Here is an 8,348-nt window from a genome sequence, read left to right on the forward strand (position 1 = left end):
ACTCTTACCTACACTTCCATATTCTGTTTATTATATTTCACACACTTCCTCTCTAACCACTAAATTGAGATCATCCCTGTCTTCTGCAAATACTGCAGAATATCTGTTAAACCCTTACCTCGATATACAAAAGCCTTTCAATACAAAAACCTTTTGATGCTTCTGAGGCCTTGCTCTTTTTGCTGTTACCCTTATTTATTTAAAAATATTTTTAATTTTTTTAAACATTTTAAAAGTATGTTTATCAATCTCTTTTCCAATTTCATCTCTTCACTTTTTATATTCTTCTTGGCTTACTGCAGGATTAAGTTTTTAGTATTTGGCCATTTTCTATGCCTTGTTCTACCTTTGCTCTGGATCGGAGTATCCTGCCCTTTTTTATTGTGGGGACACGATTATCATTAACTAATGCATTGACCTCCAGAATGTTCCCCCACACCCACCCCGCCCCCGTGGCTCCAAGGCTAATCTACTATCCTGCAGCTGACTCCAGCCCATTTGGCCGTTAACGCCAGCCTGATAAAAGTGGCCTTACCCCAATTTAGAATTTTTACACCCGCTTGAACTTTCCCAAAAGATGTTAAATCTAACTGAATTATGATCATTATTCCCATGGATACTCTTTCCAATTGTCCAACTTCATTCTCCAAAACAGTGTCCTCCCATTCAGTGGCCTACCATCCTCTCCCCCCACCTCCCACCCCCACATCCAAACACTTTCCTGGGCCTGTCGCACTCTGGGCAAAGCTTTCTCCTGAATGCAATTTCTGAATTCTGTACCCTCCCTACCTTTTACATTGACTGTGACCCAATCTAACAATAAGGGATTTGAAGTTCCTCATCATCCCCCAAAGAACAAGGTGCAGGTCCAGGAATTTTATTGATGTCATTGGCTGAAGAATCTTGGCAAACACTTTTCTTTAGTGCCGTAGCATCTTCTAAGAGGCCAAATGCTTTAAAAAAAACCCAGAAAGGAGCTCCACTAGTCCAACATTCCACCTTAAGTCCACACTCTAGAGTGTGAGTAGAACCCACAACCTTCTGTCTGAATGGTTAATGTGTTACCAATTGACTGTCCTACTGAATAATGTTAAACAGAAATATATATTAGGAACAGAGAATTTCCTCGCTGACTAATATTTTCTACATGCATCACTCTCTGGCCACCAGACAGCATTTCTTAAAAATAAAAATTCCATTTCGGCAAATTAATCCTCGTTTCCTTCTCAATCTACTTTTTTTCCTCCACATTTTCGAAGGAAATCCCATCCAGGCTCCCAACTCCTGTTCTGATGCTGCAGGCCAGTGAAATGGGTGTCTGCCCTCTTCAGGAAGCTCGATGTTCCCCTTCTCAAAGAACAACTAAGTGAGGAGGATGGGGGGGGGGGGCAGTAACATCACAGTTGCTCGACCCAACAAAGTTTCTGGAACTTCTATTACGACATAGGTGGGGGGGGGGCGGGGGCTGAGACTGCATTCAGTTTGTGGTTACAGTAGGAAGTTGGTGGAGAAGAGTCCAAAAAAAGAAAGGAGACTTTTGAATCAACAGTCAGGGGGTGACTGAGCTTCGGGGGGGGGGTGACTGAGCTTCGGGGGGGGGGGTGACTGAGCTTCGGGGGGGGGGGTGACTGAGCTTCGGGGGGGGTGACTGAGCTTCGGGGGGGGTGACTGAGCTTCGGGGGGGGTGACTGAGCTTCGGGGGGGGTGACTGAGCTTCGGGGGGGGTGACTGAGCTTCGGGGGGGTGACTGAGCTTCGGGGGGGGGGTGACTGAGCTTCGGGGGGGGGTGACTGAGCTTCGGGGGGGGGTGACTGAGCTTCGGGGGGGGTGACTGAGCTTCGGGGGGGGTGTGATTGAGCTTCGGGGGGGTGATTGAGCTTCGGGGGGGTGACTGAGCTTCGGGGGGGTGACTGAGCTTCGGGGGGGTGACTGAGCTTCGGGGGGGTGACTGAGCTTCGGGGGGGTGACTGAGCTTCGGGGGGGTGACTGAGCTTCGGGGGGGTGACTGAGCTTCGGGGGGGGTGATTGAGCTTCGGGGGGGGGTGATTGAGCTTCGGGGGGGGAGTGATTGAGCTTCGGGGGGGTGACTGAGCTTCGGGGGGGTGACTGAGCTTCGGGGGGGGTGACTGAGCTTCGGGGGGGGGGTGACTGAGCTTCGGGGGGGTGACTGAGCTTCGGGGGGGTGACTGAGCTTCGGGGGGGGTGACTGAGCTTCGGGGGGGGGTGACTGAGCTTCGGGGGGGGGTGACTGAGCTTCGGGGGGGGTGACTGAGCTTCGGGGGGGGTGACTGAGCTTCGGGGGGGGGGCAGTAACATCACAGTTGCTCGACCCAACAAAGTTTCTGGAACTTCTATTACGACATAGGTGGGGGGGGGGCGGGGGCTGAGACTGCATTCAGTTTGTGGTTACAGTAGGAAGTTGGTGGAGAAGAGTCCAAAAAAAGAAAGGAGACTTTTGAATCAACAGTCAGGGGGTGACTGAGCTTCGGGGGGGGTGATTGAGCTTCGGGGGGGGGTGATTGAGCTTCGGGGGGGTGATTGAGCTTCGGGGGGGGGAGTGATTGAGCTTCGGGGGGGTGACTGAGCTTCGGGGGGGGTGACTGAGCTTCGGGGGGGGGGGTGACTGAGCTTCGGGGGGGTGACTGAGCTTCGGGGGGGGTGACTGAGCTTCGGGGGGGTGACTGAGCTTCGGGGGGGGTGACTGAGCTTCGGGGGGGATGACTGAGCTTCGGGGGGGGTGACTGAGCTTCGGGGGGGGGTGACTGAGCTTCGGGGGGGGTGACTGAGCTTCGGGGGGGTGACTGAGCTTCGGGGGGGTGACTGAGCTTCGAAGGGGTGTGATTGAGCTTCGGGGGGAGGTGATTGAGCTTCGAGGGGAGGTGATTGAGCTTCGAGGGGGTGTGATTGAGCTTCGAGGGGGTGTGATTGATCTTCGGGAGGGTGATTGAGCTTCGGGAGGGTGATTGAGCTTCGGGAGGGTGATTTAGCTTCGGGAGGGTGATTGAGCTTCGGGGGGGTGATTGAGCTTCGGGGGGGTGATTGAGCTTCGGTAGGGTGATTGAGCTTCGGGGGGGGGGTGATTGAGCTTCGGGGGGGATGATTGAGCTTCGGGGGGGTGATTGAGCTTCGGGGGGGTGATTGAGCTTCGGGGGGGTGATTGAGCTTCAGGGGGGTGATTGAGCTTCGGGGGGGTGATTGAGCTTCGGGGGGGTTGATTGAGCTTCGGGGGGGGTGATTGAGCTTCGGGGGGGTGATTGAGCTTCGGGGGGGTGATTGAGATTCGAGGGGGTGTGATTGAGCTTCGAGGGGGTGTGATTGAGCTTCAGGGGGGGGTGATTGAGCTTCAGGGGGGGGGTGATTGAGCTTCAGGGGGGGGTGATTGAGCTTCAGGGGGGTGTAATTGAGCTTTGGGGGGTGATTGTGCTTCGAGGGGGTGATTGAGCTTCGGGGGGGGAGTGATTGAGCTTCGGGGGGGTGACTGAGCTTCGGGGGGGGTGACTGAGCTTCGGGGGGGGTGACTGAGCTTCGGGGGGGGTGACTGAGCTTCGGGGGGGTGACTGAGCTTCGGGGGGGGTGACTGAGCTTCGGGGGGGGGTGACTGAGCTTCGGGGGGGTGACTGAGCTTCGGGGGGGTGACTGAGCTTCGGGGGGGTGACTGAGCTTCGGGGGGAGTGACTGAGCTTCGGGGGGGGTGACTGAGCTTCGGGGGGATGACTGAGCTTCGGGGGGGGGGTGACTGAGCTTCGGGGTGGGTGACTGAGCTTCGGGGGCGTGACTGAGCTTCGAGGGGGTGTGATTGAGCTTCAGGGGGAGGTGATTGAGCTTCGAGGGGGTGTGATTGAGCTTCGAGGGGGTGTGATTGAGCTTCGGGGGGGTGATTGAGCTTCGGGGGGTGATTGAGCTTCGGGGGGGGTGATTGAGCTTCGGGGGGGGTGATTGAGCTTCGGGGGGGGTGATTGAGCTTCGGGGGGGGTGATTGAGCTTCGGGGGGGTGATTGAGCTTCGGGGGGGTGATTGAGCTTCGAGGGGGTGATTGAGCTTCGGGGGGGTGATTGAGCTTCAGGGGTGTGTGATTGAGCTTCGGGGGGTGATTGAGCTTCGAGGGGGTGATTGAGCTTCGGGGGGGGGTGTGATTGAGCTTTGGGGGGGTGATTGAGCTTCAGGGGTGTGTGATTGAGCTTCGGGGGGTGATTGAGCTTCGAGGGGGTGATTGAGCTTCGGGGGGGGGTGTGATTGAGCTTTGGGGGGGTGATTGAGCTTAGGGGGGGTGATTGAGCTTTGGGGGGGTGATTGAGCTTAGGGGGGGTGATTGAGCTTTGGGGGGGGTGATTGAGCTTTGGGGGGGTGATTGAGCTTCGGGGGGGGTGATTGAGCTTCGGGGGGGGTGATTGAGCTTTGGGGGGGGTGATTGAGCTTTGGGGGGGGTGATTGAGCTTTGGGGGGGTGATTGAGCTTCGGGGGGGTGATTGAGCTTTGGGGGGGTGATTGAGCTTCGGGGGGGGTGATTGAGCTTCGGGGGGGGGTGTGATTGAGCTTTGGGGGGGGGTGTGATTGAGCTTTGGGGGGGGTGATTGAGCTTAGGGGGGGTGATTGAGCTTTGGGGGGGTGATTGAGCTTAGGGGGGGTGATTGAGCTTTGGGGGGGGTGATTGAGCTTTGGGGGGGTGATTGAGCTTCGGGGGGGGTGATTGAGCTTCGGGGGGGGTGATTGAGCTTCGGGGGGGGTGATTGAGCTTCGGGGGGGGTGATTGAGCTTCGGGGGGGGTGATTGAGCTTTGGGGGGGGTGATTGAGCTTCAGAGGATGGTGCGCTGATCCCAATCCCTGCGAGACCTCGTGTCCCTCGCAACTCACGAGGTTCCTGGAATCCTAAATCCACACACACACACCGAGCCCCCAAACGGTCCCATTTCCATCTCGCATCTTCCCAGGAAGATGTGGTTTCTCCAGAGATCATGTTTTCGAGGGGAGAGAGTGACTTCGAACAAATCACACGAGTTCAGAAGTTACTGAGAGGCTCGGGCTGAAGAGACTCGCAGCCGGATCGGGTCAGTCTCGGTTTTATAGATAGAAAGGAAACAGCCCAAATACTGAACCTACCTGCAGAAAACAACAAGGAAGGTGCCGTTCAAAAGTTCCGAGTGTCTTCTCTGGAAAGGAGTTCATGGACTCTGATCCGTCCACATGAACAGCAGTGCAGTTGTGAAGAGGGTTGCGAGCCTGAATCGCCCTCTCTTACTTCCCCTTCCTCTTGCCGAGCTCCGACCACTTCCCGATGGGGGCGGCGGCCGACGCTCTTCCACAGCTCCGACGCCAGCGCGAAACTCTGCGAGCCCCCGCCCTCCCCGCTCGGCGGAACTGCAGCAGCCACTGTGGGCGGCAGCAGCGACCAAACCGAGGGAGGGGAGAGGAAGGGGGGGAGGGGAGAGGGAGGGGGGGAGGGGAGAGGAAGGGGGGGAGGGGAGAGGAAGGGGGGGAGGGGAGAGGAAGGGGGGGGGGAGAGGGAGGGGGGGAGAGGAAGGGGGAGGGGAGAAGGGGGGCGGGGGGGAGGGGGTGGGGGGAGGGGAGAAGGGGGGCGGGGGGGAGGGGGCGGGGGGGAGGGGGCGGGGGGGAGGGGGCGGGGGTGGTGGGCGGGGGGGGGTGGGGGGCAGGGGAGGAGGGGGTGGGGGCGAGGGGGAGGGGGCGAGGGGGAGGGAAGGAGGGGGTGGGGGGCGAGGGGGAGGGAAGGAGGGGGTGGGGGGCAGGGCAGGGGTGGGGGGCAGGGCAGGGGTGGGGGGCAGGGCAGGGGGTGGGGGGCAGGGGGGAGGGGGTGGGGGGCAGGGGGGAGGGGGTGGGGGGCAGGGGGGAGGGGGTGGGGGGCAGGGGGAGGGGGGGCAGGGGGGAGGGGGTGAGGGGGCAGGGGGAGGGGGGGCAGGGGGGAGGGGGTGGGGGGCAGGGGAGGAGGGGCAGGGGGGGCAGGGGAGGAGGGGCAGGGGGGGCAGGGGAGGAGGGGCAGGGGAGGAGGGGTGGGGAGGAGGGGTGGGGAGGAGGGGGTGGGGGGCAGGGGGGAGGGAAGCAGGGGGTGGGGGGCAGGGGTGGGGGGCAGGGGGGCAGGGAGGGGGCAGGGGGGCAGGGAGGGGGCGGGGGGGCAGGGAGGGGGCGGGGGGGCAGGGAGGGGGCGGGGGGGCAGGGAGGGGGCGGGGGGGCAGGGAGGGGTCGGGGGGGCAGGGAGGGGTCGGGGGGGCAGGGGGTGGGGGGCAGGGGGTGGGGGGCAGGGGGTGGGGGGCAGGGGGTGGGGGGCAGGGGGTGGGGGGCAGGGGGTGGGGGCAGGGGGTGGGGGGCAGGGGGTGGGGGGCAGGGGGTGGGGGGCAGGGGGTGGGGGGCAGGGGGTGGGGGGCAGGGGGTGGGGGGCAGGGGGGGCAGGGGAGGAGGGGCAGGGGAGGAGGGGTGGGGAGGAGGGGTGGGGGGCAGGGGGGCAGGGAGGGGGTGGGGGCAGGGGGGGCAGGGAGGGGGTGGGGGGGCAGGGGGTGGGGGGCAGGGGGTGGGGGGCAGGGGGTGGGGGGCAGGGGGTGGGGGGCAGGGGGTGGGGGGCAGGGGGTGGGGGGCAGGAGGTGGGGGGCAGGAGGGCAGGGAGGGGGTGGGGGGGCAGGGGGAGGGGGTGGGGGGGCAGGGGGGAGGGGTGGGGGGGCAGGGGGGAGGGGTGGGGGCAGGGGGGAGGGAGGCAGGGGGAGGGAGGCAGGGGGCAGGGGGTGGGGGGCAGGGGGTGGGGGGCAGGGGGTGGGGGGCAGGGGGTGGGGGGCAGGGAGGGGGTGGGGGGCAGGGGGGGCAGGGAGGGGGTGGGGGGGAGGGTGGGGGGCAGGGTGGGGGGGCAGGGGGGAGGGGTGGGGGCAGGGGGTGGGGGGCAGGGGGTGGGGGGCAGGGAGGGGTGGGGGGGAGGGTGGGGGGCAGGGTGGGGGGCAGGGGGGAGGGGTGGGGGGCAGGGGGTGGGGGCAGGGGTAGGGGGTGGGGGGCAGGAGGTGGGGGGCAGGAGGTGGGGGCAGGGGGGTGGGGGGAAGGGGGGGCAGGGAGGGGGTGGGGGGGCAGGGGGTGGGGGGGCAGGGGGGAGGGGGTGGGGGGGCAGGGGGGGAGGGGGGAGGGGTGGGGGGGGCAGGGGGGGAGGGGGGAGGGGTGGGGGGGCAGGGGGGGGAGGGGGGAGGGGTGGGGGGGCAGGGGGGAGGGGCAGGGGGAGGGCCGGGGGGTGGGGGGCAGGGGGGAGGGGTGGGGGCAGGGGGGGGTGGGGGGGAGGGGGGAGGGGTGGGGGGGCAGGGGGGGGAGGGGGGAGGGGTGGGGGGGCAGGGGGGAGGGGCAGGGGGAGGGCCGGGGGGTGGGGGGCAGGGGGGAGGGGTGGGGGCAGGGGGGGGTGGGGGGCAGGGGGGGAGGGGTGGGGGGCAGGGGGGAGGGGTGGGGGGCAGGGGGGAGGGGTGGGGGGCAGGGGGGAGGGGTGGGGGGCAGGGGGGAGGGGTGGGGGGCAGGGGGAGGGGCGGGGGGTGGGGGGAGGGGAGCAGGGGGGGAGGGTGGGGGAGGAGGGGAGGGTGGGTGGGGAGAGGGGGGGGAGGGAGAGGGGGGAGAGAGGGGGGGAGAGAGGGGGGGAGGGAGAGGGGGGAGAGAGGGGGGGAGAGAGGGGGGGAGAGAGGGGGGGAGGGAGAGGGGGGGAGAGAGGGGGGGAGGGAGAGGGAGGGGGGGAGGGGTGAGAAGGAGGGAGGGGTGAGAAGGAGGGAAGGGTGGGGGGGAGGGAGGGAAGGGTGGGGGTGGAGGGGGGAGGGAGGGGACTGGCAAGCAGGGGGAAAGAGGAGTGGCTGGGCGAATAGAGAGGGAAGGGACTGGAAAGCTCATCCAGGAAAGGGAAAGAAAATCAGTGTTCATGCCTTCCTGCTGGAAGGTGCCCAGATTGGGGGGGGGGGGGGAAAGAAAATGACACTGTATGTGTCTTGGTCAATGTGGTTTATGGTGTGAAAAATTAAAACAAAAAGGCAAAGTGGCTTTTGTTGAAGTTCCCCCCAACCAGACATGGTGACCTTAGTCGAGGTTTCCCCATCAAGACACTGTAGCTTTTGTTGAGGTTCCCCCCATCAAGACATGGTGGCCTTAATCAAGGTCTTCCCCAACCAGACACAATGGTCTTTGTTGAGGTTTCCCCATCAATCACAGTGGGTTTTGTTCAGGTCCTCCCAACACTTCACCATTGTTGGGTTTCCCCCAAAATGTCTAACTTTCTGCTCTATGGGCTGTTTTGCAAAATTTGGCAAAAATCAACTGCTGCTGGAAGATCATCCACAGTACAAGATCCTTTTAGATCTGGTCCAAAACCTGTGGCAAGAAGATGTCCACAGCT

At 63.5% G+C, this 8,348-nt stretch overlaps 1 protein-coding gene across 1 annotated transcript in view; it reads right to left on the reverse strand.

Annotated features, from left to right (window-relative positions):
* The window catches only part of LOC138746519 (actin-related protein 2/3 complex subunit 1B-A-like), a 39,961-nt gene extending 34,687 nt beyond the window's left edge, over positions 1 to 5,274 (reverse strand). Inside the window, exon 1 of the mRNA XM_069904754.1 lies at positions 5,099 to 5,274. The gene's annotated coding sequence lies outside the window, so the exon portion shown is untranslated. The remainder of the gene's footprint in view (positions 1 to 5,098) is intronic.
* Positions 5,275 to 8,348: the final 3,074 nt, after the last annotated feature.

This window comes from Narcine bancroftii, chromosome 12 (genome assembly GCF_036971445.1).
Source record: "Narcine bancroftii isolate sNarBan1 chromosome 12, sNarBan1.hap1, whole genome shotgun sequence".
Taxonomy (NCBI): Eukaryota; Metazoa; Chordata; class Chondrichthyes; order Torpediniformes; family Narcinidae; genus Narcine; species Narcine bancroftii.